We start from the raw sequence: 26,783 nt of genomic DNA on the forward strand, positions 1-26,783 counted from the left end.
TATCCAGTCCACAATCACTTTTTATATTGAAAATATGTAATTTTGTCAATCAGGACTTTGTTAATCAGGACTGAGGTTGATTAATAGAGTTATGCAAAAAAAAAAAAAAAAAATGTATCTGGTACATTTTTACAGCAGTTTAATTTAGTGGATGTTTTCATCCACGAACAACTCGAAAGGGTAGTGAATTTGCCCAGTGTACCGTTGAGTTTTTGAAAAAAATTCAAATAATTTTCCCAAAATATGGGTCAAAATAAGATTTGTCACCAAAAATCATTCCATTAGCTCAAACACAGAGAAAGTTGTGGCCAAAATAAGACTCAACTTTACCCCCTAGTGGACGAAAACGCCCCCAACAACCCACAAGGGTTAAAGAAAACAACACAGGTGAAAATATACATAAACATAGCTATGAAAGAATGAAATAAAAGTAAACAAAAAAAATATAAGAATAAAATATAAAAAGATGTATATTATAGAATTAAATATACAACATAAATAATGTGCATGAAAGTAAACTTTAGTCTTAAATATTAAGATACACAGGAATGTACGAGAGGCAAATGTGCAAACAAGTTGACACTGTCAGTGTGTCTATGTGAGGTAGTGAATGATGAAGATCTTACTCATAAAGTGAATATTAAGGGGATGTTAAGATGTTAAGAGGCTGGTTTTGAGTTTAGGAGCCTGATGGCCTGGGAGAAGAAACTCCTCCTGAGTCTCTCTGTTTTTGCCATCAGGCTACGGAAGCGCTTACCAAATGGCAGCAAAGTGAAAAGATGGTTACTGGGGTGGATAGAGTCCTTGATGATTTTAAAAGCTCTGCTTTTGCAGCATTTGTGGTAGATGTCCTGCAGAGAGGGGAAAGCAGACCCGGAGATGTGCTCAGCTAAGCGCACAACTATCTGCAGGGCTTTGCGGTCTTGACTGGAGCTGTTCCCATACCATACTGAGATACACTGAGTCAATACACTTTCTATAGCCCCTGAATAGAAAGTTTTCAGGATTGCTAGTGAGACAATGAATTTCCTCAGCTGTCGCAGATGGTACAGTCTTTGCCTGGCTTTATTAACCTGTGTTTGAATGTGAGTAGCCAAGTCAGGACCTCGGAGATGTTTACACCAAGGTACTTGAAGCTGCTCACCCTCTCAATAGGTGTCCCGCTGATCATAAGAGGTGTATAGGGCTGCTTCTGTCTTTTCCTGAAGTCCACAATCAGTTCTTTAGTTTTGCTCACATTCAGAGAGAGACAGTTGTCCTGGCACCATGATGTAAATTTCTCTACCTCATCCAAGTCTCATTATTGTTGTGAATGAGGCCCAGAATCACAGTATCATCAGCAAATTTGATTATAGATGTGGAGCTGTGCGAAGACACGCAGTCATGTGTTGTAGAGAGAGTAGAGCAGGGGACTCAGGACACAGCCCTGTGGGGGTCCTACGTTCAGGGTGATGGAGTTGGAGGTGTACTGGCCTACTTCACCACTCGAGATCTGCCGGTGAGGAAATCAAGAATCCAGTTACAGAGTGAAGAATTCAGGCCGAGGTCTATGAGTTTAGAAGCTAGCTTTATGGCGACTATAGTATTAAAAGCTGAGCTATAGTCGGTAAATAGCAGCCTTCCATAGCTCCAGATTTTGCTGTCAGTGTGTGTGAGAGAAGAGTGCAGGAAGTGAGAGATGGCATCAACAGTGGATCTGTTTGGGCGATAAGCAAACGGAAGAGGGTCTAAAGTATTTGTGATGGAAGAGCAGATGATGTTTTTAACCATTCCCTCAAAGACCTTCATGACTGTTGATGTGAGGGCAACTGAACAATAGTCATTCAGCCAAGAGGGCTTATTGTTCTTAGACACAGGGATCATGACAGATTTTTTGAATGAGGTGGGAACCACCAATGTAGCAAGAAACTATAAAAAATGGATGTAAACAAACCAGCGAGCTAATCAGTGCAGGACTGTAGAACACGGCCAGAAATCCCACCAGGTCCGGCTGCTTTCCATAGATTCACTTGCTTTAGAGCCCTCCGAACCTCGTCCTCTGACACGGTGATCAAATGATGATTGCTGCTCTGACTGCTGCTTCCTAAAGCACTGATCGGCAGACTCACACTGCTTACATTGCTTACAAAGCGGCCGTAGAAAGTGTTTTTAACTCATCTGCCAGCGATGGATCTGCTCTCACCTATGCAGAGGATTTGTTTCCAAAGGCACAGATGGTCCTTAGTCCTTGCCACATGACTCTGGAGTCATTTAGCTGGAAATGTGACTCTATGAATGTTCCTAAAAAAACTTTGATTATACTCGCAAACAATGACATTAATTTATGTGTCAAATACCGCTAAATATAAATACATATTCACAAACATAATAATCACTATATAGGCTATTTATGCTGCATTCCAAGCAGGTTTTTGAGCCTGTAAGTCACGACTTCAAACCATGACTCACGACTTTGTAGTGTTCCAGGCAAGTCATGCCAAACTGCTTGAGTGCAAGGAATTATAGCTGGATTATTAATATTATTGCAATGTTTTATTGCCGTAAAGTCTATTTCTCAATGTATAGCACCTACATAAACACTGTGACAATTCGTGCACCCAGAGAGACACAGGAGAGAGAGATCCAAAAGCAGGTAAGCTTTATTGAGGGATAATCCAAAATCGAGGTCAACCAATCCAAGGTCAAAACCAACAATCAGTCCATAACAAAAACAAACAAAGGAAAGGAAAGGGAAAGGGAAAGGGAAAGGAACATAACGGGAACTCGGAGGACGAGAAGGCAGGGATGAATCTCGGGGAACGAGAAGGCTGAATAACACGAAAGGTAAGGACTCCATACAAACAACAGGAAAAGACAGGAATATATAAGGAGGCTAATGACAATAGATTTCCTGCACCTGGTGCAATTAACAGGAGTGCAATTACTGTGAAGACAGGACCAGACTAGAGGAATTCTAGTGCCTATGGTGAAGTGCCTAAGTGGAAGTGAGCTCACTAGTGGACACCCAGGGAAACAGAGACTAGACAGCGTGACAGCACCCCCTCCTCCACGAAGCAGCTGCCAGGTCAACCGGAACTAGCCATGACTCTGGAAGGTCAACGGTGACGAACCCTGACTCTGGAAGGTCGACGGTGACTAACCCTGACTCTGGAAGGTCGACGGTGACTATCCCTGACTCTGGAGGGTCCATGAGCACTTGACTCGACTATGGAGGGTCAACCTGAACCTGACTCAACTCTGGAAAGTCAACGGGCACCTGACTCGAATCTGGAAGGTCAACAGGAATCTGACTTGATTCAGGAGGATCAACTGGAACGTGACTCGACTCTGGACGGTCAACAGGAGCCTGACTCGACTCTGGATAGTCAACTGGAATTTGACTCGACCCTGGATAGTAAACTGGAATATGACTCGACTCTGGAAGGTCAAAAGGAACCAGCCCTGACTCTGGAAGGTCAACGGTGACTAACCCTGACTTTGGAAGGTCGACAGTGACTAACCCTGACTCTGGAAGGTCAACGGTGACTAACCCTGACTCTGGAGGGTCCATGAGCACCTGACTTGACTCTGGAGGGTCAACCGGAACCTGACTCAACTCTGTAAAGTCAACGGGCACCTGACTCGACTCTGGAAGGTCAACAGGAATCTGACTTCATTCTGGAGAATCAACTGGAACGTGACTTGACTCTGGAGGATCAACGGGAACCTGACTTGATTCTGGAGAATCAACTGGAACGTGACTCGACTCTGGAGGGTCCACTGGACTATGACTTGACTCTGGATGGTCCACTGGAGCCTTCTCAACTCTGGAGGGTCAACAAGAACCTGACTCAACTCTGGAAGGTCAACCAGAACCTGGCTCAACTCAGGAAAACCCACTGTAGCTGCAATACTCTGCAGTGGCTCTGGGCTGGCGGCCACCTTGTGCAGTGGCGTTGGACCGGCGGCCATCTTGGGCAGAGATGATGGATCGGCGCCCATCTTGAGCAGTGGTGATGAGCTGGCGGCCATCTTGGGCAGTGGCGTTGGACCGGCAGCCATCTTGGGCAGTGACGATGGACCGGCGGCCATCTTGAGCAGTGGTGAAGAGCTGGCGGCCATCTTGTGCAGTGGCACTGGACTGGCAGCCATCTTTGTTGTGACACTGGGCTGACAGCCATCTTGTGCTGTGGCACTGGGCTGGTGGCCATCTTGGGCAGTGGCGCTGGTCTGACGACCACCTTGTGCTGTGACGCTGGGCTGGCGGCCATCTTGGGCAGTGGCGCTGGACCATACCGGCACACATGTAGGCACACGCGCCAGCGGCGCCAAACACACATACACAAACACACACACACACACGTTTGTTTTTGTAAAAGAAGTGGGGACATCCCATAGGCGTAATAGTTTTTATAATGTAGAAACTGTATATTCTATCGCCCTTCACCAACCCTACCCTAACCCTCACAGGAAACTTTGTGCATTTTTACTTTCTCAAAAAAACCTCATTCTGTATGATTTATAAGCGTTTTGAAAAATGGGGACATGGGTTATGTCCTCATAAGTCACCCTCTCCTTGTAATACCTGTGTCATACCCATATCATTATACAAAGTTGTGTCCTGATATGTCACAAAAACATGCCCACAACCACACACACACACACACACACACACACACGCAACAGCTACACAGACATGGCGAGTCAGGAGCAATCCGATGAAAAGTTGGCATTTTCAAGGTGGAGATATAAGCACTACTTCAAATTCATTGTGGTCAAAGGCAAAAAAGTGCGGGTGGAGATATAAGCACTACTTCAAATTAATTGTGGTCAAAGGCAAGAACGTGCATTTAATGTGTACATGTAATGTGTGACACACCCATCTAAAAAGCTTGTACCCAAAAATACTTTGATAATACTTGAAGTGCAGGATAAAACTCCTGCTCTCTGTTGACGTGCAAGAAATATTGAAAGTTATGTACGAACACCTTTGTGTTCTACTCATTTCAACTGACTTGTGAAAACTGCAAAAAAAATAAAAAATAAAAAATAAATAAATAAAAACAAATTCTTTGACATATAGCAATTTTTTTTTTTACAATAACCCAAATAGTTCATTTCCCTGGTAAAGAGTTACTTTTATTATGGAGTAATTCAGTTACTAATTCAGTTACTTTTTGGAACAAGTAGTGAGTAACTATAACTAAATACTAATAGCAGTCTAATACGATGGCAGTTTTTTATATTATCTAAAAATTTAAGTGTCTACCATGATATTAAATAGCTAAGGGGAAGCATCACCCCAAGTTAGGCAATCGAGCAACAAGCATGTTGCTTAAAATGCTTAACCTGTTAACTGTCACTCACGTTTTTGAAGATAGACATGAATGTGCATGATACAAACCTAAATTTTTATAATTCAAGACTGAAAACATTTTGTAACATGATTTTGATGTACCATTTACATGGTAATGCAATGTCTGAATTTAAAATGGGTTTTGAAGGATGAATTTTGAATATATAACTTCTGATGATTTCTAAAATGTGATAGAGAAAAAGGCAACGAGGAAGTCTTTTTTTTAAACAAAGGTAAAAGCTCCTTTTGTAATGTAGATTTCTGAGGGTGCACTCTTGTCATAAATTCATCTATTACTTTTCCTACATAATTTGTAACAAAAAATATTTGTAAAATATATATTTGGGAGTCTTAGACCTTTCCAACGATATATAGTTTGTCAAGATTAGATTAGATTTGATTGTAATATAGTATAGTCAACGTAGGCGTCCCGTATACGGGACGGGGTGACATTTAACAGGTTAAATCAAATATGGTAAATGGACTGCATTTATATAGCGCTTTCAACAGACCACATGGCCATCCAAAGCGCTTTACAATTTGCCTCACATTCACCCATCCACTCACTCATTCACACACCAACTGCGGCGTCAGCCATTCAAGGTGCCATCCAGCTCGTCGGGAGCAGCTGGGGTTAGGTGTCTTGCTCAAGGACACCTCGACAATTAATGTGGAGCCGGGGATCGAACCACCAACCTTCCGGTTTGTAGACAACCGACATGAACCACTGAGCCACTGCCGCCCCGCTACCATAAATATATGATTGGAAAATGATGAAGCATACGACCCCTAGCAATAGCATGAGGAGCATGTACTGTAATATGCATTAAAGAGCAGATCATATGGTTTTTTAAAGTGTACTAATATTGTGATGGTGTAATTTTCTCAGAATATAAATTTAATATTAGAGTAATTTGCCAATGAATCCAAAATGATTAGTTCCTAGCAAGTTCAGAGAAAATCCCTCCCTTTCATAAGTCTACTCTGCTCTGGTTGGTCAGCTGGCCAAGCCTGTTGTGATTGGCACAGAGAGGAGACCTTGAGCCAGTTAGCAAATGCTACCATTGACAAAGCACCTTTACATAAAACAATAATATAGTGTGACAGTTCGTTCTTATAATAATGACAAAATACAAAAACACGCATGCAAGCTGCTAAACTGTGAACACTTAAAACAATAATGGTGGATAGCCTATGTTAGCCGAGTGCTGACTAACTGATGAAACAATACAATTTGCAAACCAAAATATGTCTACTGTAATGTTTGAAGAACGACAGACAAAAGCCGGTGTATTAACTTTTAATCAGAATGCAGAACAGCTGTATTACAGGAGCAGCAGCCTGCTAACTCTCTCGTTTCTCCTGCATTAACCCTAAAATTGCCGGTGCAGCTAAATAAACATCAATTTCACAATGGTTATAAAGTCGGTGTGCTACATTACATTCTTTATTATTAAACTAAGTAATTAGAACAACATCAATCTACTGTATATTAACACATTCAACACATTCTTAGGAAATGGTGTGTTCACAGCAAATTATCAGAACTACTTCAAAAAGTAATATGCTCTACCTGGAAACCTAAAGCTGCACTGGCTATACATCACATATTAGCACAGAAACTTGATGTTTTGATCACTCAACTGAAAACGTACACATAACGTATCAATTGTACTACTTACAGGTTGTGGTTCGGCGAGCTTGTTAGTCCAAATTAAGAAGATTACAAGCCAATGAGGATAAAAGCCAAGATTAGAGAAGCAAATTCCTTGAATAAAATAACATGCACAAAACAAAAGTTTCAAACTAGAAAAAAAGTTTGTTGAGACAAACTTTAAGTTGGCTTGAGAAAGCCTGACCAGAAAGTTTGAAGAAGTTTAAAGAAGTTAGAAGTCTATAGTTTAAAGTTAGATTGATAGATTAGTTGAAAGAAAGAAAGATATATTAGTTAGAAAGAATAACAGATAGATTAGTTAGAAGGAATGATATTAGAATGTTTTCTAGCATGTCGCTAGCATATTTCTAGCATGTTGCTACCATGTTTCTAACATGACTAACATGTGACTAGCATGTTGCTAGCATGATTAGCATGCGACTAGCATGTTTCTAGCATGATTAGCATGTTGCTAGCATTTTTCTAGCATGATTTTAGCATGCGACTAGCATGTTGCTATCATGTTTCTAGTATGCAACTAGCATGTTGTTAGCATGATTTTAGTATGATTAGCATGATGCTAGCATGTTTCTAGTATGATTAGCATGCGACTAGCATGTTTCTAGCATGATTGGCATGTTGCTAGCATGTTTCTAGCATGATTAGCATGTTGATAGCATGTCACTGGCATGTTTCTAGCATGATTAACATGTTGCTAGCATGTTTCTAGCATGATTAACATGAACTAGCATGTTGCTAACATGATTAGCATGTTGTTAAAATGTTTCTAACATGATTAGAATGTTGCTAGCATGACTAGCATGCGCCTAGCATGTTGTTAGCATGATTAGCATGTTGTTAGCATTTTTCTAACATGATTAGCATGGGAATATCATGTTACTAGCAAGATTTTACCATTATTAGCATATTGCTAGCATGTTTCTAGCATGATTAGCATATTGATAGCATGTCGCTAGCATGTTGCTAGCATGTTGTTAACATGTTTCTAGCATGATTAGCATGCGACTAGCATGTTGCTAGCATTATTTTACCATGATTATCATTGTTGCTAGCATATTTCTAGCATGATTACCATATTGCTAGCATTTCGCTAACATGTTTCTAGCATGATTAGCATGCGACTAGCATTTTGCTAGCATTATTTTACCATGATTAGCATTGTTGCTAGCATATTTCTAGCATGATTACCATATTGCTAGCATTTCTCTAGCATGTTTCTAGCATAATTAACATGATTATTAGCATTTTGCTAGCATGACTAGCATTCTAGCCTGATTTAGCATAGTTTACCATGATTTACCATGATTTACCGTAGTTTACCATGATTTACTATAGTATACCACGATTTACCATGTTCAAGTATGATTTATTGATTCTAGCATGATTTACCATAGTTTACCATGATTTACCACAATTTACTATAGTTTACCATGATTTACTATAGTATACCACGATTTGCCATGTTCAAGTATAATTTACTGATTCTAGCATGATTTACCATAGCTTAGCATTATTTACCATAGTTTACCATGATTTACCATGAATTAGCATAGTTTACCATTATTTACTATAGTATACCATAATTTACCATGTTCAAGTATGATTTACTATGATTCTAGCATGATTTACCATAGTTTACCATGATTTACCATAGTTTACCATTATTTACTACAATTTACCATAGTTTACCATGATTTACTATAGTATACCACGATTTACCATGTTCAAGTATGATTTACTGATTTTAGCATGATTTATCATAGTTTACCATGATTTATGATCTATGATAGATAGATAGATAGATAGATAGATAGATAGATAGATAGATAGATAGAAAGATAGATAGATAGAAATAGTCAGATAGATAGATAGATAGACAGACAGATAGATAGATAGATAGATAGATAGATAGATAGATAGATAGATAGATAGATAGATAGATCGATAGATCGATAGATAGATTAGATGAGTTTGAATGAGTTTAAATTGATTAGCATCAAAGCTTGATTGAGTCTAATGGGATTTGGAGCTTGGGTCATCTGAACATCCTGTCAATGAAAGTCTATGGGCATTTTTATGATTTTTAATATTAATTTTTAAGAAAACCGTAACTCAGACCAGTCTGAAAAGATATAGCACATCAAGTCAGAACATATGAAGGTCTGACCCGAGTTTGGAGTATGTAGCTTGAACGCTCTAGGAGGAGTTAGTAAAGTAAAACTTTGAACACATGAACACTGAGCGCCCGGTGATTGCCTGGAGCACCAAAATCAGCATGACAATTTTTTTTTTCAAATAGGCGCTATCTTTATAAATAAACCGCCTAATTGAGTTTTAAATAATTACATTTTCACCTAAAAACTTTTAAAATTACATTTCATTTACACAATAACAGTTATATTTAGAAAATTACACTGGTGTTTGGGCAATGATGTTTCACAAGTCAGACAAAATAAGAACAGACAAAAATGCATTTAGAAACAGCATTTTGTCTGTGTGAAAATACAAAAAACATGGTTAGATTATTTTTTGTGTTTCCGCACTCTCATGTAAATAAGCCCAACACTCATGGAAAGCAAAGCGGAACGAGTGAAGGACACTTTATCCTCTTGTATCATGCAAAAGTGACAATTCTAGTCAACTAATCAACGTTCTGCTGTTAATTTAGTTCCACCTTTTGGCTGTGCTAGGCACCACAATTGAAGGGTACCAAAAAAGTGGTATGGTACGGTTTGCTTTTTTGGTACCATTCACAACTTCTGACAGTGGAAATGGAAATAATTGCATACCATACTGTATTGTACCATAACGTATTGCTCAATGTTAAATTAGCCATTAGTGTGCAGATTCTCATTATACCATGGAGCAGGGAAGAGATCAAAAAACAAAACAACTGTCACTAATTAGAAGTACAAAACTATGATTTGTAAAGAAGAATGTCAGATGATTTTGATATAAACCAAGAAGAGACTGGTTTTCCTTAGCTAAAGTAAGGAAACTTTGTTCCTGTTAAAAAATATTGGTTTGCACGAGACACACCACTGCATGCACAAAGCTGCTTCTGTACAACATGTTGACGCAAGCAACATAAACTGATTATTATGTTTTGAATATGGAAATATTTTCTTACAAAAGCACATCGATTTGCTACAGGAGGCCTTTGTTCCCCCCCCCCCCCCCCCCTCCACGGAGTTTGAGACACTTTCTTTTATGGATGGGCGCTTTTTATTTAACTTCTTTTGGACTGTAACAGATATGCAGGTCAGCGATTCATGGGTTAAATTCTGTTTTATAAATTCAGACTGTTGGTACTAAATGCCAGCCTGGCTGGACTTAAACTATTTACGATGCCCATGCGAGCTTCAAAGAAGAAACGAAAACCCCCAACCCAAATTCTTCCAACACTGGAGACAAAGGAACTTTTCGTATAAGTTCCTTACTTTCATTTTATTATTAATATGTATTTTAATTATGTTTATGGATTGCATAAAATGGTTAATCCTTGTTATGTGAAGAGTATAAGTTGCAAGCTTATACTTTAGGAAATGTCTTTCCTCACTTTAACTTCCTCAAAGAGAGCCATGTCTCTGCAACCCCCACTTTTGCAGGTCGTAAAGTTTACGACCACACTGGAGAGGAGAGAAGCCAAATCTTCTCCCCAATGCATTCTATGGAATGAATTTGTTACCTGTTAGTTTTTATGCTGTATAAATGTATTACGTATTCCCTTTTGGTACATTTAGATGTTTCCCAACATCTGCAGTGTTATCATGTGTTAAGCAAATCTTTCAGATGTAGAATTACACATATTTAATGTAACTTCATGTTTTGATCACATATACCTATTATGTTTAGTCTTGTTCTAATCGTCATGCTTTGACAGACCCATTTATCTAGAGCAAAGTAATGAAAAATGTATTTAATCTGGAATAATGAACTTGCTTTAATATTCCTGATGAAATCGGACAGGCCCTAAATCATCAGGGGTTTGTCTCAACCGAGACAAAGGAACTTTCCCTCCGCTTCAGATCGCGGACATTCATTGGATGCTCCCTCGAAAATGGGCGTGAACTATTTCAAGCTATAAGAATTGACCAAACAAGGTCCACCTCTCTTTTTTTCTTTCTTGCTCTTCTCCGTTCTCGGACACGCTGCTCTCCAACGTTGCTTCCGCGCGGCCGTAGGCCGCGCTCATAGCGCGAACCCCCTCAGCACAGGGGCTGAGAGAAAAAGCCATTTTAATGGCTCCTTTGGAAGCTTTCGTTTCGTTCGTTTTCTTTTCTTTTCTTTACTAAGTTTATTAAACTATTCGCCTCTCCACGCAAGGAAGACGAATTCTGGAACAATGTTTGTTGAACCTTTCAAATACCGCGCGAGGACAGAACAAAGGACCACGTGCTCCACGCTCACGCCAAGCGCAGCGTGCACGCGCGTCACATGGCCTCCGTTTCATGGCACATGGCTGTTTCAACGGGAACAGTGCGTAAAGCTCACAAGCTCGACGCCGATCTCACGCCACACTCACATGGGACACTTCTGCAAGTATCACTTTTTCTATGGAGATTTAAATGCTGCTTTAAAGTGTTGCTATTATTTGATTCGTTGTTGGTTCCACTAAGGTTTACTGACTGATTTTCATACCTGAGCTCATTCTGTGATCTCTCTCGCTTTCTACACTTCTCTCTCTCTCTCTCTCTCTCTCTCTCTCTCTTTTATTTGGATTCCGTTGTCTTGTAAATGTTTATTGTCTGTATTTTCGTACGCATATTTACTCTGTGTGATTTGTAGTTTGATGTATTACTAGTTGAATTATTAAAAACCCATATATAAAATGATTGACTTTGGACTCCACCCCACTCACATTACGAGTCACTGAAATGTTTTGGTCTTTAGCTACAAGCTCTAAATTTAGAAACTAAATTTATCATAAGGATAGGATAATATTTTCATGGCCAGAGAATACTTTTCCTTGAATTATAAGGCGTGATAACTTTATTGAAAATTGATAGGTCTATAGTGGTGTGCTGGACATACCACGGTTCGATCTGCAATAATTTACAGTAAGAGATATCACAATAATTGATATGAAGAATGTAATATTGACATATTAATGAGTAAATTACAGTGCCCTGTGATTAGTATTGGTATTGGCAATTGAGCTATTTTTCATAATCAATAAAATTAAATGTAACTGTCATCTGAGATATATATTAATCAAATTCTTGATTAATTATTCAAATTCCCTATATATCATTTGAGTTAATTACTATGTAAAACTCAATGTTGTTACATTTTGGTGGAGGAACGCGGGCATTTCAAACTTCGTTTTGTGAGCAATCAATCTGTGTATATGGTTTTTAATAATTTCTGCACGTGCGCTATGAAATTATGTAACGTTACTTGTGAGATGAGTCGCAAGACGCGAACTCACTCCTAACTGACTGAGGCAAAAAGCTGGTCAGTAAGCACCTAGGTATTTATAGAAACTTAACAGTATAGTCACTGTTAATTTTAATGAAAGTAATCTGCAGTATAATGTTAAAAGTATCCTGTTAAGAAAGACCAAAATCTTTTTACAGTGAGAACATTTTAATATGAATAATTAAAAGATGAAGAAATCTTTTATTAGTTGCAACATGTAAATCTGAACATGAGCGATGTTCCTCTGATTCAGTAAAAAGGCCTTGTTATTAAATATCGTTATTGAATTCGTGGTAAACCACAGTAATATTCAAAAATAAAACGATAAAAACTCCTGGTCTAAAATTGGCTTAGCTACCCGATTTGTAAACCTAAAACATTTAAATCATAAGTGCTATTTTGATAAATGTTTATTGGAGTCAACAGTTGGAAAATTCCTGTTTTTATTACAGTTGTGTGTTGGAAGTGAATGGATCCTTCCTTCATCCTATGTGAATATATAGCACCTCAGAAATTAAAACTTTCTGTTTGTTACTTGTGATTTTTGATGCAGAAAATCAGCCTGACAAACGATCAGATAATTTCTAAGTCATATTGAAATTGTAATTCCTCTATCTAAACACCAGGAGGAACGCGTGGGTTAGAAATTTCAGGGTACGCCCTGCTTTTTGATTCCAGCTTGCATGAGTGCAAAGCTGCCATCCTGTGGCCATTTCAGATAATGCGCTCTAATTGCTAATCTTTCCCCTTGATGTATTTGAATTAGATGTCTAAATTCTCGATAAATATTTGCATTTACAGCTTTGCTCGTGCGAATATTATTACAGGGAAACAAAAGAATGTTCCCTGCCTTTGACTGTTTACATTTACTTTGAGTTTGGTTCAAACATGATTTGAATTAAAATGTAATTGTTAATAGTGGAAATCTAGATGTGTCAGGTCAACCACTGATTGACCCACTTAGAAGGTAAGCCATCTAGTGGCAGTCTCCTGTTAAATCGACTAACAGACCTCTGTCTTTTCCATTCTGTTTTGAAATTGCATGTCCACTTTTATCCTCTTTGATTAATCTCACACTGTTTGATTAATTTCATGATCATTAATGATAACTTACAAGCTATCAATGGTTATTATAGGATATTATTCCGATTTTCCTTTTAATTCTTACATGCTTATTTTAAATTTTGATTTAAACCAGTTTTGAATTTTTAATTTGAATTAAGTTTTCTGCTCAGCAGGTTAAAGACAGAGAAGCAGTACTTCCCCCCCCCTTGTGGTGAAAACCAGCTACTCCTTCTCCCTTGTTTCATTACTGTTTTTTTTATTTGATGTTTATTATTTTGCTTCTCTCTTTTGACTTAGGTTATTTTGATAATTACCATTATTATCATAAATTCCTTTGTTTTGTTTTATCATGATTAGGTAAAGCTGTTACCTTTCCTCTCTACATATAGTTACTCAATTGATGTTAAACAAACCAAACCTTAATTAACTTTGAGTTTCCTTTGTTCATCCTTTGTGTATTTGATTGTAGAACTCCCTTGGTGATTGGACAGTCATCTCAGGTTTCCAGTGAGCAAGGCTGCCCGATCGGTGTTACCGATACTGGCTGCGAGTGAAACTCGGTCCCTCTTGTCTCAAGAGACATCAGCAATTTTGGCACTCCAAAGGTTGTGCTAAAAGTCACAAGCCGTGCTGTCCTGCGACACGCCAGAGTAACACAGGACCGGGGACACTGCGGTTCAGTGTTTGGGGAGCACCGGGGAGGTTGACCAAGCCACTGGTTCCCACCTGAATGACTTCAATTCAACCAGGTGAACCAAAAGTGATAAAACCTATCCACTTATTATAAGCCACAGAATATTAGATATTCCCCCGGACATATTTTAAGTGTTCTGACCCTTTTGCTTCTTTAAGCCACACCATATTTCTAGGTTTCCTACCCAGATAGCCCACTCACCTGTTGGCCCTATCTTAAAACCTAGCAGTAGGCTTAGGCCTCCTTATTCCCACTAACACATTGTGTTTCTATTGTTTTCATCTCATTTCAAGTGTTGTGCTTCACTTTGATCTTTTTCTACCCTCTGTTCTGTTGTGATTTGTTTCTTTCATTTCACATAGAGACAGTAACCTGGGAGCCACCAACGAAGTTAAATAGTAGAGCGACAACCAGCAGCCGGTGTCATCACACGACCCGCTAGGCTACTGCCTGTCAAATCTCCATTTCAGGTCCTTCGTTGACCCAAGTTAATTGGCTACTTAACTGTCTGACTGTTTGCATCAGTCAGCCCCAGAATTCTCATAAACGGCACAGCCCGTATGAATATAGCTCGTTAAACGTAGAACGAACTTGCATTGGTCTTTTTGTGTGTGTGTGCTGTGCTTCTCTCGCCGACAGAGAATCAGGATGTTCCAGGCATCCAGTCCAGCAGTCCACGGGGGCAACCTCTCGACATGGTTGAAAGCAGTGACGACCCCCTTCCTGCCCAAGGACGCCAGTAACCTGCAGCACCCAGAGCAACTAGACACCGAGCTAGATGAACTGATGGCACGCGATCCAAACCAAAGCGACTACTACAGAGAACTCGCCAGGATCTTCGGAAGCCCAGTTCCCATTCTCGTCGCCCAGGCACGGCTCAGTGAACGGAGCAACATCGCGGAGGAGGCCTGGAAGGACCAGGCCCCAACCCAGAGTCATCTTGATCAGCTTCTCCTCGAGACCCAGAACCAGCTCGAGAAAGAGGACGACACAGATCCAGAGCTACAGACAGGAGTTGAAAGACTTCACAATGCCCTGCAAGATCTTCGCCTCGACACGGATCAAAGAGAACAGCTGGAGAGAGAAGCCAGAAAAGACCTCACCAAAAAACTCCAGCAAGGCGACGCTCTCCTAATCAGAGCAGAGACTGAACTGAAAGAAAGAGACTATAAAACCTGGGCCTGCAAAACACACTTGCAAGCGGCCCGAGCTAAATTCAACAAGCTTACTCTGCAGAGAGATGAGCTCCAAGATGAACTTGACACTGTTCACACCGAACTGAGACAATCTCACAGATTACAGAGTGGCTGGATCGGAGAAACGCACACCACAAAATTTCTCCCGGGCCGCCACTCCAACCCTTTCAGCCAAGAACCCAGAGCTGGAAAAGGGGGTGTAGTCTCCCTTCTAAGGAAATCACCAGCCAGCTTGCAAGAACATCTGTCAACAACGGAGGGAAAAGAACCCTCCCAGAGAACGCATGTCACCAAACCCTGCACTGCTCAAAGAGAACTTCACAAGCTAGCCAGAAGCATCTCTACATTCATTCCAGATCCTGCAGGAGGACATGATGTTCATGCTTCTTTACAAGCCATTGACTTTCATTTGCAAACGGTCGCCAACGTGACAGATGTGAACACATTGTACCTGTTAAAAATCACGGCCAGCCGTGATGTGCATTGCTTTCTGGATCGTCAACCAGAGACTGTCAAAGCGTACTACCAGCAACTGCTACAGACTTTGATTCTTGAATTCTCTGATCCAAACTCAGACCATGGGCTCCTTATTGCTATGGACCTCAAACAGGGCCGATTTGAAAACCCACAGACTTTCTGTAGTCAGCTACGAAACACCTACTTCGGAGCATGCAAGGAACCAGGTATGGAACAGGATTTCAACTTAAAAACTCTGTTCCTCCCAAACCTACATGCCAGTTGGAGTTTTCATCTCAGAGTCCCAGCGTGTCCCCGTAACAGAACTACACAAGAGTTACGGAACTTAGCCCACAAAGCTTGCACCAAGCAAAAGACTATTTGTGAAAAGACTGTGAAAAACCCCAAAGTCTCTGTCTCTGAGCACTGCTTGGAGTTAACCCTAGATGGCGCCCTACAACACCACAGTCACAGACATCTTTACAGAGAGTCAATACCATTCCAAGCCAGCAGAGGGCAACACAGTGCAGCCACGTCTGAGACAGCAGAGATCCTGAGGGTGCTGAAAGATCTTCTTCACATGAATACTCGCAAGGAAGATGAGCCAAGCACCCAGAACACTGCCCGAGCTCCACAGTCAACAGCTACAGCTAACTGAACGAGACAGCACAGGTCCTCACACCAGGTACCACAAACACAAGGTACCAGAAAATGCTGTTTCGACTACCTGCCTTCGCAGCGAGCTACACAAGACCACCACCCACCGATCGTCCCACCTGCCCTAATGCCAACATTCCTGGGCAGCCCTGTCAAAAAGGGGGTGGGTCGAAAAGGAGTCAACAGGGAAGACCTGATCGACACAGGATTAAACCTGACGGTGATCTCATCTTACCTTTTCAAAAGACTCCAATTTGAAGCTAAGAGACAAGATCGAACTCTTACACCTCAAACTTATGAACTGAATGTACAGGTGTACAGACAGGATGACATCCAGTTTGAACAGGTTGTTTCCATTCACCTGACATTCGTTCCGATGAGTCTAATACATCCCATGTATGTCCCACCAATGAACACTCATACATTGCTCATCGACAAAGACCTGCTAGAACACTTTGACCCTTTTCTGAACTTCAAACAGCTAAAAGACTTTGCTCAAGTGCGAGAACCTCTTTCTCTCCAGCCACACAGGTTGCTAGAGCCAGACTGTCAGGTCGCAGAGGTCACGGGAACTCCCACAGAGCCAGACGGTCAGGTCACAGAGGTCACGGGAACCCCAGCAGCCAGCCATGAGTACAACGCCCTAACAACAGGCCCAAGTTCAAGCCTCTGTACCTTGGTCAACAAACAGGGTACGGTGGTACCAGCTTACACCAAAGGGGTCGCTGTTCGGCTCAACCTGCAAGGTGGTCAAACCTTACACCACACGCTGGGTTTCTTCCAATCCTCACCTGAATGTGTGGAACTCGGACTCACACTTGCAAACAAGCATGTCAAACACCAACACCTGTTCCAGCAATGTGATAACATCACAAAAACACACAATGTGATCGTGTACTGGAGGAAGGAAAAAGGACACTCAAAGTTACAAAGTCTAGACGAGGACTTTAAAGATCACACTGACACCCTTGCCAAAACTGGCACACTAAACAACATTCTGTGGTCACTCCCAACCCACCCACCCACATTCAAGGTTGAAGTGATTACACACAGCACAAGAACTTTACTAGCTAAACTGCCTACCTCAGAATCGCTTACGCAGGCTCCGTTGTCTACACAGACCAACATAGCGGACATGCGGGCTTCTGAAACCTTGATAATGACTTTGTTTTACCACCTCTCAGACCCCTCCATCCACCCTGGCAACCAGTCTACAGTCACTGACAACAAAAGCCCCAGACCACTGCATGATACACAAACCATGCTGCGTGCACAGAACAATATTGTGGGTTGTGCACCGTCTGACATCACAATGCCAGGGCGTGTAATGCCACGGAGCAAAAGGGGGATACTGCCAATATATTTCCATGACGCAGCATGTGCTGCACCACGCAGCACCAGAGCCACTGACACAACACTGAGGCAAGCGTCATGCCAGCAGCAAGATGTGGCAAAACATGGGCGAGGGCGAGCTAAACCCAGTCGCCGCCCACGAAGCAAAGAGACTGTCCTGTCCAACCAAAGACAGGCCTTGTTTGTTTCTTTCTCCCCTTTCTCTCTCTCTCTCCCTATTATCTGTACCAGGATGCTGCTGTGGTTTGCCGTGCTGTGCTGTCAGCCAAAGAGAGGACAGCTGCCACCGAGAAAACCGCTGAGACTCCTGACTACCGATGACAGGGCACACTACCCCAGCACTGTAACCGAATACAGCTGTACAAGGTTCCGATGGAGAGAGGACTCCCTCACTCACACTGAGGCCGATGTCAAACACCTGTTCAGCCAACATGAGAAAGTGACGGTTACACAAATGGAGTTAGGTGGACACCACCACCGCTCCAAACAGTGCCCGGGAGCTTTGCTTAGAGCCGCTGCTGCTGCCGCCAGAATGTTTAACATTGTTATGTCCAGTGTCAATGCAGCGAACCAGACTGTAAACTCCTTGAAACCACTGTTTACTGTCTTCCAGAAGAACTTTACCCAGACTCAGCTGCCTACAGCGTTAACAACAGACATGCTGTGGGAGGTTAGCTCCTCCAAAGACAGCCTAACCACGAGTAAAACCCCACCATACATGATACCCTTAAGCCTTGTGTTAACTGTGCTGTCTTACGCCATCACCATGCCAGCTGACCTGCTACAAATACACCTGGCCAACTCTCTGGATAGCGCCTTCCTACGGCACGTAAACCCCAAACAGAGAGAAGTGAACGTGCTCCTGAACCAACTCATCAGCGAGTCAAGCCAAGTCTACAGACCTAAAGACATTGTCAGTGTCAGGATGTGGAAGAGCAACACCCACACCAAAACACACATTCCAAATGTGGTGGCCTACCACGAAAGCGACACACAGCTGTACCTGGCCCCAAACATGCACATGTGTACTTTAACCAAAAACATTCATTATCTCTGCCTTAGCAAACCCTTCCTCAGACACAACTCTGAAGGAATCTGCGAGCTGCAACCCTGGGTCAGCGATACGCGCTGCCCTGCTGAAGCCAAGCCTCGTACACAAGTCACAGAAACGCAAGCAGAGATTGTGGGTAACAGATGGCTCGTCAACACTCCTGTGCGCTCAGCTATGCTGACCTACGACCAGCATGACACCGCCACCCGTGCCAACCTGCTGGACCAAGTACTGAAAGGTACCACCCAACACATTGACATTACTCCTGTCGATACAGCCCTCCAAGCACTGTCTCGACAGCCCATTCTGAACCAGTCATCTGCGGTCCTAGCCTGGACTGCTGCCGACACTGCACGGTGCATCTCCACCGTCATTGGTCCCGCCCTGACTCTTGGCGTGACCTTCATCCTATACAGGATACTCAACGAGATGCAAACCTCTACAGCCAAACTCACGACAACTGTGGCTGGAGGTCTCCGATGGAATCCCCGGAAAAGGGACGCAAAGTCAAAGACAATACCGAACCTCACCAAGCTGAATCCTCAGCTTCAGGAACCACCTGTCATCATGACCCACCTGCTGCATGACCATCACGATTCACCTGTCATCTGCCCATCCGGGATGATTGCCGTCCGATGATGTCCACACAGGGACTTCATCTGACGAAAGGGGGAGATGTAACAGATATGCAGGTCAGCGATTCATGGGTTAAATTCTGTTTTATAAATTCAGACTGTTGGTACTAAATGCCAGCCTGGCTGGACTTAAACTATTTACGATGCCCATGCGAGCTTCAAAGAAGAAACGAAAACCCCCAACCCAAATTCTTCCAACACTGGAGACAAAGGAACTTTTCGTATAAGTTCCTTACTTTCATTTTATTATTAATATGTATTTTAATTATGTTTATGGATTGCATAAAATGGTTAATCCTTGTTATGTGAAGAGTATAAGTTGCAAGCTTATACTTTAGGAAATGTCTTTCCTCACTTTAACTTCCTCAAAGAGAGCCATGTCTCTGCAACCCCCACTTTTGCAGGTCGTAAAGTTTACGACCACACTGGAGAGGAGAGAAGCCAAATCTTCTCCCCAATGCATTCTATGGAATGAATTTGTTACCTGTTAGTTTTTATGCTGTATAAATGTATTACGTATTCCCTTTTGGTACATTTAGATGTTTCCCAACATCTGCAGTGTTATCATGTGTTAAGCAAATCTTTCAGATGTAGAATTACACATATTTAATGTAACTTCATGTTTTGATCACATATACCTATTATGTTTAGTCTTGTTCTAATCGTCATGCTTTGACAGACCCATTTATCTAGAGCAAAGTAATGAAAAATGTATTTAATCTGGAATAATGAACTTGCTTTAATATTCCTGATGAAATCGGACAGGCCCTAAATCATCAGGGGTTTGTCTCAACCGAGACAAAGGAACTTTCCCTCCGCTTCAGATCGCGGACATTCATTGGATGCTCCCTCGAAAATGGGCGTGAACTATTTCAAGCTATAAGAATTGACCAAACAAGGTCCACCTCTCTTTTTTTCTTTCTTGCTCTTCTCCGTTCTCGGACACGCTGCTCTCCAACGTTGCTTCCGCAGCGCGAACCCCCTCAGCACAGGGGCTGAGAGAAAAAGCCATTTTAATGGCTCCTTTGGAAGCTTTCGTTTCGTTCGTTTTCTTTTCTTTTCTTTACTAAGTTTATTAAACTATTCGCCTCTCCACGCAAGGAAGACGAATTCTGGAACAATGTTTGTTGAACCTTTCAAATACCGCGCGAGGACAGAACAAAGGACCACGTGCTCCACGCTCACGCCAAGCGCAGCGTGCACGCGCGTCACATGGCCTCCGTTTCATGGCACATGGCTGTTTCAACGGGAACAGTGCGTAAAGCTCACAAGCTCGACGCCGATCTCACGCCACACTCACATGGGACACTTCTGCAAGTATCACTTTTTCTATGGAGATTTAAATGCTGCTTTAAAGTGTTGCTATTATTTGATTCGTTGTTGGTTCCACTAAGGTTTACTGACTGATTTTCATACCTGAGCTCATTCTGTGATCTCTCTCGCTTTCTACACTTCTCTCTCTCTCTCTCTCTCTCTCTCTCTCTCTCTCTCTCTTTTATTTGGATTCCGTTGTCTTGTAAATGTTTATTGTCTGTATTTTCGTACGCATATTTACTCTGTGTGATTTGTAGTTTGATGTATTACTAGTTGAATTATTAAAAACCCATATATAAAATGATTGACTTTGGACTCCACCCCACTCACATTACGAGTCACTGAAATGTTTTGGTCTTTAGCTACAAGCTCTAAATTTAGAAACTAAATTTATCATAAGGATAGGATAATATTTTCATGGCCAGAGAATACTTTTCCTTGAATTATAAGGCGTGATAACTTTATTGAAAATTGATAGGTCTATAGTGGTGTGCTGGACATACCACGGTTCGATCTGCAATAATTTACAGTAAGAGATATCACAATAATTGATATGAAGAATGTAATATTGACATATTAATGAGTAAATTACAGTGCCCTGTGATTAGTATTGGTATTGGCAATTGAGCTATTTTTCATAATCAATAAAATTAAATGTAACTGTCATCTGAGATATATATTAATCAAATTCTTGATTAATTATTCAAATTCCCTATATATCATTTGAGTTAATTACTATGTAAAACTCAATGTTGTTACAGGACTAATGCACAGCAACACCTACTGAGTGGTATTAAACAGCTTGAAAGATCAAAGACAACTTTTTATATAATTCTGACTAGATTCATCTAAAAGGAGAAAGGCATATACAACTAGGATGACATGAGGGTGAGTAATTTAAGGGATAACATATATGGGTGAACTAACACTTTAACATGAACCATACACCATAACACATTTTTAGCATACCTTTTTAAGCACACTGAAGTAACAGTTCATTGATGTGTACCCCTAGTTTGGAAAACAGCATTCAGTTCATCCAAACAAACCAAACTCTGATGTCAAACAAACGTGTGCACAAAAATTTCCATACAAACCACATGGAATCTGATCTTTTCAATTCGGATATGTGCCACTTCGATATGTGGTATACTAAATTCAATACAGGTTTTTAAAATTCTACCACAGGCTAGTTTTGCAAAACAATTGGAAACCATACTCGTATCATTCTTTGGCACACCTGGGTCAGTTCAGAACCATGAACTGTTTACAGTGGCTACATTTACATGCAAAATTTTTGGTTCAATCGGACTGAATTCATTCCGATTTATGAATCTTATTCTAGTGTTTACATGAACGCTAAATAAAGCGATCGGGTTTATTTGCGCGTTTATATGTCACAAGCTTCAAATCGGATTATTATTATTATTATTTTTTGTTCTTTTACCAACATTGCGAGTAAATCACTTGCATATGCACAAAATGTTTACTCTGGGCAACTAAATTATGACTATAATTAACCATTGCCTAATAAATTCTTAGATTTTACTCGCCAGTGTGTGTGTTCAAGGCTATTATAAGATTAGCACAGATATATTTTCTCTCCATGAACTCTGACTGAGCGCTTCAGAGTTTTGCTCTCCATCAAGCGATCCGTACTTTTTCAATTCATCTCAATGGACGCACAAGCGCACCTGTATTTGATGCACTGTAAACTCTGTGTGAAGGCGCATGACTTGCCGTCGCTTTGCTGATAGCGCTGTTTCTCACACATGCAAAGAGAGAGAGAGCGAGATTCTTAAAACGTTTCATTGGCTGGTGCTGAACTGATTCAGCTGTTAGACTGAACGCAGACAACGTGATTAACATTCATGAACCCAGCAGCTCATCAATCCATAGTAGTGCACTGCATATTGTAAGGAGGGTAGTAGAATTAGTAGTAGTATTATATTTTAATAATAATTAATATGATCTATTATTATTATTATTTTTTTTACAGAAACCCTGAATGACCAACAGTATCTTAAGCATCACCATCAGTCTTAAGTTCAGTTAAAATGACAAATATGCATTCATACATGCTTTATATATATATATATATATATATATATATATATATATATATATATATATATATATATATGTATGTGTGTGTTTGTGTGTGTGTGTGTAAAATAGTATATCAGTCTGGTGAATAAACTGAAAAATTTACTAGCCAATCGCGACTATATTGCCAAGGTGTGAGTAGAGGGTTGTTGACATACACACACTGCACAAATACAGTTTCTCACTGTTTAATAAGCACTCGACTACATGGTTTCTTTATTTGTTTTAACAGCAGAATCAATATTTATCCAAAAAAAAAAACCTTCCTGTGCCCAAAATGGGTTGCCTGTGGATGAGTATCTTGAGTGTTCTGCTTTACTTCACAGTTGCTGTGTGAGAGTTTCAGAATGACAGGACACGCATTTATACAACACTTTATTCAAAAGGAAGAGTACTTGTTCTGTGCGTCAAACATCTTTACGTTATTTCTGCGTCATTGCACATGTGCAGTCCTTTCAAGTTCCTGGTTCAATACGATAAAATGTTTACATGCACTCTCAATCGTATTAGAAGAGGAATAAACCACCCCCTTCAATCCGATCAAAATATCATTCTTATCGAGCTCAATCAAACCGATTAAGGTGTTTACATGAAGGCTTTTCAGTCTAATTAAGCTGTCAATCCAGTTACAAATGGACTTTTTGGTTGCATGTAAATGTAGCCACTGTAAATTTGATATTGGCCACATTTATAACAACAATGTTAACAGCTATACAAAAAAATAAAAAAAATAAAATTCAAATCTGTGAAAAAAATCTGAATTGATCACTAAGGCTTGCAGCCTACATTGCCTAAAGAGGCATATAGTGCATTCAAGGCACATGCAAATAGATTCAGTACAAGTTACATCCGAATTAGATACATTTTTATCAGTGTGTGTGTCCTCCAGGAATCAAACCAGTGACTTTTGTGTTGCTAGCACCATCCTCTACGAAAATCCTCTACAAAATTATTTTATATTCATTCTGATGTGTAATTTGATCAACAACTGAATCTACTGTCTGTATGTTTTTATTCTCTGAGTTGCAGCCACATTATTAGGCTCTTAAACTATTACATTGTGTAGATCAGGTGTCCTCAAACTTTTAGGGGCCAGGGACCACTTACAGCACAGAATGTCCAAGGCCCAGTGTTGGGCTAGTTACTCAAATAATGCAATATATTACTCATTACTAGTTACTCCTTTCAAAAGTAATAATGTTACTTTACTTATTACTTTCTGGCAACAGTAATTAGTTACACTAATAGTTACATAACTTTTTCTTCATGCATCACAGAAGTTGTAACTGTATATCTTCCATATAAAATTCTTCTAGAATGTTACTAACAACATATTTATGCCTCATCATTTGACCAAAATCCATATTAGATTGGAGTTATTACAAACACTCAATATTGATTGATAGTGACATTCAAGTAGAAGTGTTGTATTAATCTCATTAACTGTCATATGTAGTTTGTAGCTAATTGTAATTTCAGTTTTATGAATAGTAACTGTAATATTATTACTGAAATCGTACTAGTTATTAGTTACACTACTACTGAAAAAAGTAATACTACATTTACATTTAGCAGACGCTTTTATCCAAAGCGACTTACAAATGAGAACAATAGAAGCAGTCAGGTCAACAAGAGAACAACAACAGTATACAAGTGCCATGACAAGTCTCAGTTAGTCTAGTATAGAACGCATAGCCAGTTTTTTTTTTTATTATTATTAAATGAAAAGACAAGAAAAGGAAAAGTGCTAGTATTAGTTTGTTAAGTGATGTCAAAAAAGATGAGTCTTTAGATGTTTCTTGAAAATTAGTAAAGACTCAGCTGTACGAATTGAGATTGGGAGGTCATTCCACCAGCTGGGCACAGTCCAGGAAAAGGTCTGTGAGAGTGATTTTGAACTTCTTTGGGACTGCACCACAAGATGTCGTACACTTGCAGAGCGTAGAATCTGGTGATTAACGGTGTCAAAAGCAGCAGACAGGTCCAGTAAGATGAGTACTGAGGATTTTGAAGCTGCTCTTGCTAGTCGCAGGGCTTCAGTAACCGAGAGCAGAGCAGTCTCAGTTGAGTGGCCACTTTTGAAGCCAGATTGGTTGCTGTCCAGGAGGTTGTTGTGTACAAGGAACATACTGGTTGAACACAGCTCGCTCAAGTGTCTTTGCAATGAATGGAAGAAGGGATACTGGTCTGTAGTTTTCAGGAAGCAATGGATTTTGAGATGGTTTCTTGAGCACCCGAGGAGTTGATAAGGTGAGTAAGCGAAGGTATGACCAATTCTGGGATGGTTTCTCTGGAGTGGCTCTGGTTTCAACATGTAAGATCTTGTTGATCATGCTAACCTTTGTATTTCTTATATCATATAGTTTAAAGTTTATATTTAAAGTTTTGTTGTGACATTGTTTCTTGGTTTTCTTTATTACCCTTAGACTTATGTTTATTATTAACACTGATTGCTGTTGTATAAGTTTATTACAATAAAAGTATTTACATTGATATCCTTTGTCGTTTGATCACTTGAAGGAGGTGAGTGGGGATTGGATCAAGTGGACAAGTAGTAGGATGATTGGACAGGAGAAGTTTGGAAACGTCCATTTCTGAGAGTGGGGAGAAGGAGGAGAAAGAGTGTGCGATGGTCATTGTGAAGTTGTCCTCAGTCTGCAGTGTGGAGAATTGGTCACTGATGGTTCTTGTCCTATTTGTGAAGAAAACTGCAAAGTCGTCCACTGTAAGAGTCGATGGAGGAGGCAGTGGCGGCGGACTAAGAAGAGAAGAGAAAGTCTTGAAGAGTGTCCAAGCGTCACAACAACTGTTAATTTTGTTGTGGTAGTAGGATGTTTTAGCCATGAAGACATTTGCAGAGAAGGAAGAGAGGAGAGACTCATACACACTGAGGTTGGCAAAGTTTCTTGATTTCTGCCATTTCCTCTCTGCAGCCCTGAGTTTAGAGCGATGTTCACGGAGAACCTAGGACAGCCAGGGGGCAGAGGGGGTGGTGCGTGCTGGTCTAGACAACAATGGGCAAAAGTTGTCCAAGCAAGATGTTAAAGTGGAGCAAAGAGTGTCCGTAGCACTGTTCATGTCCAGAGCTGAAAACAGAGAGTGCAGGAAGTGAGGATGAAACCAAAGTAGATAGGTGAGATGGAGAGAGTGAGTATAGGTTCCGTCGAAAGGTGACCTGCGTTGGAGTGAGCAGCTTCAGGAGTAAGTGCTAGGTTAGCAGTAATGAGGAAGTGGTCTCAGGTGTGCAGTGGAGCAACTGAAGAGTTGTTCACAGAGCAACAGCACGTGTAGATGAGGTCCAGTTGGTTGCCTGATTTGTGAGTCGCTGTAGTAGACACTTGCTTTTGATCAAATGAGGTGAGCAGAGTTTTGAAGTCAGCAGCCTGGGGTTTATCTAGGTGAATGTTGAAGTAACCAAGCAGTGCCAGAGGAGTACCATCCTCAAAAAAGTTTGATAGCAGCACATCCAACTCCTCCAAGAAGTTTCCCAATGGACCTGGGGGACGATAAGTGACCACAAAGTGGATTTTAACAGGGTGAGTTATAGTAATGGCATGTGATTCAAATGAACCATTACCTGTAGGTGATGGCTGAAGATCAAATTTCCATTCTTTTGATATATGGAGACCAGTACCTCCACCCCTCCCAGTGGTACGAGGAGTGTGGGAACAAGTGAAATTAGTGGAGAGGGCTGCGGGGGTGGCAGTGTCTTCAGGTTTGATCCAAGTCTCAGTCAGTGCCATGAGGTTGAGCCCGGAATGAGTAGCAATAGAAGAAATGAAGTCTGCTTTGTTAACTGCAGACTGGCAGTTTCAGAGACCAACT

This window comes from Carassius gibelio, chromosome A6, assembly GCF_023724105.1.
Source record: "Carassius gibelio isolate Cgi1373 ecotype wild population from Czech Republic chromosome A6, carGib1.2-hapl.c, whole genome shotgun sequence".
Lineage (NCBI taxonomy): Eukaryota > Metazoa > Chordata > Actinopteri > Cypriniformes > Cyprinidae > Carassius > Carassius gibelio.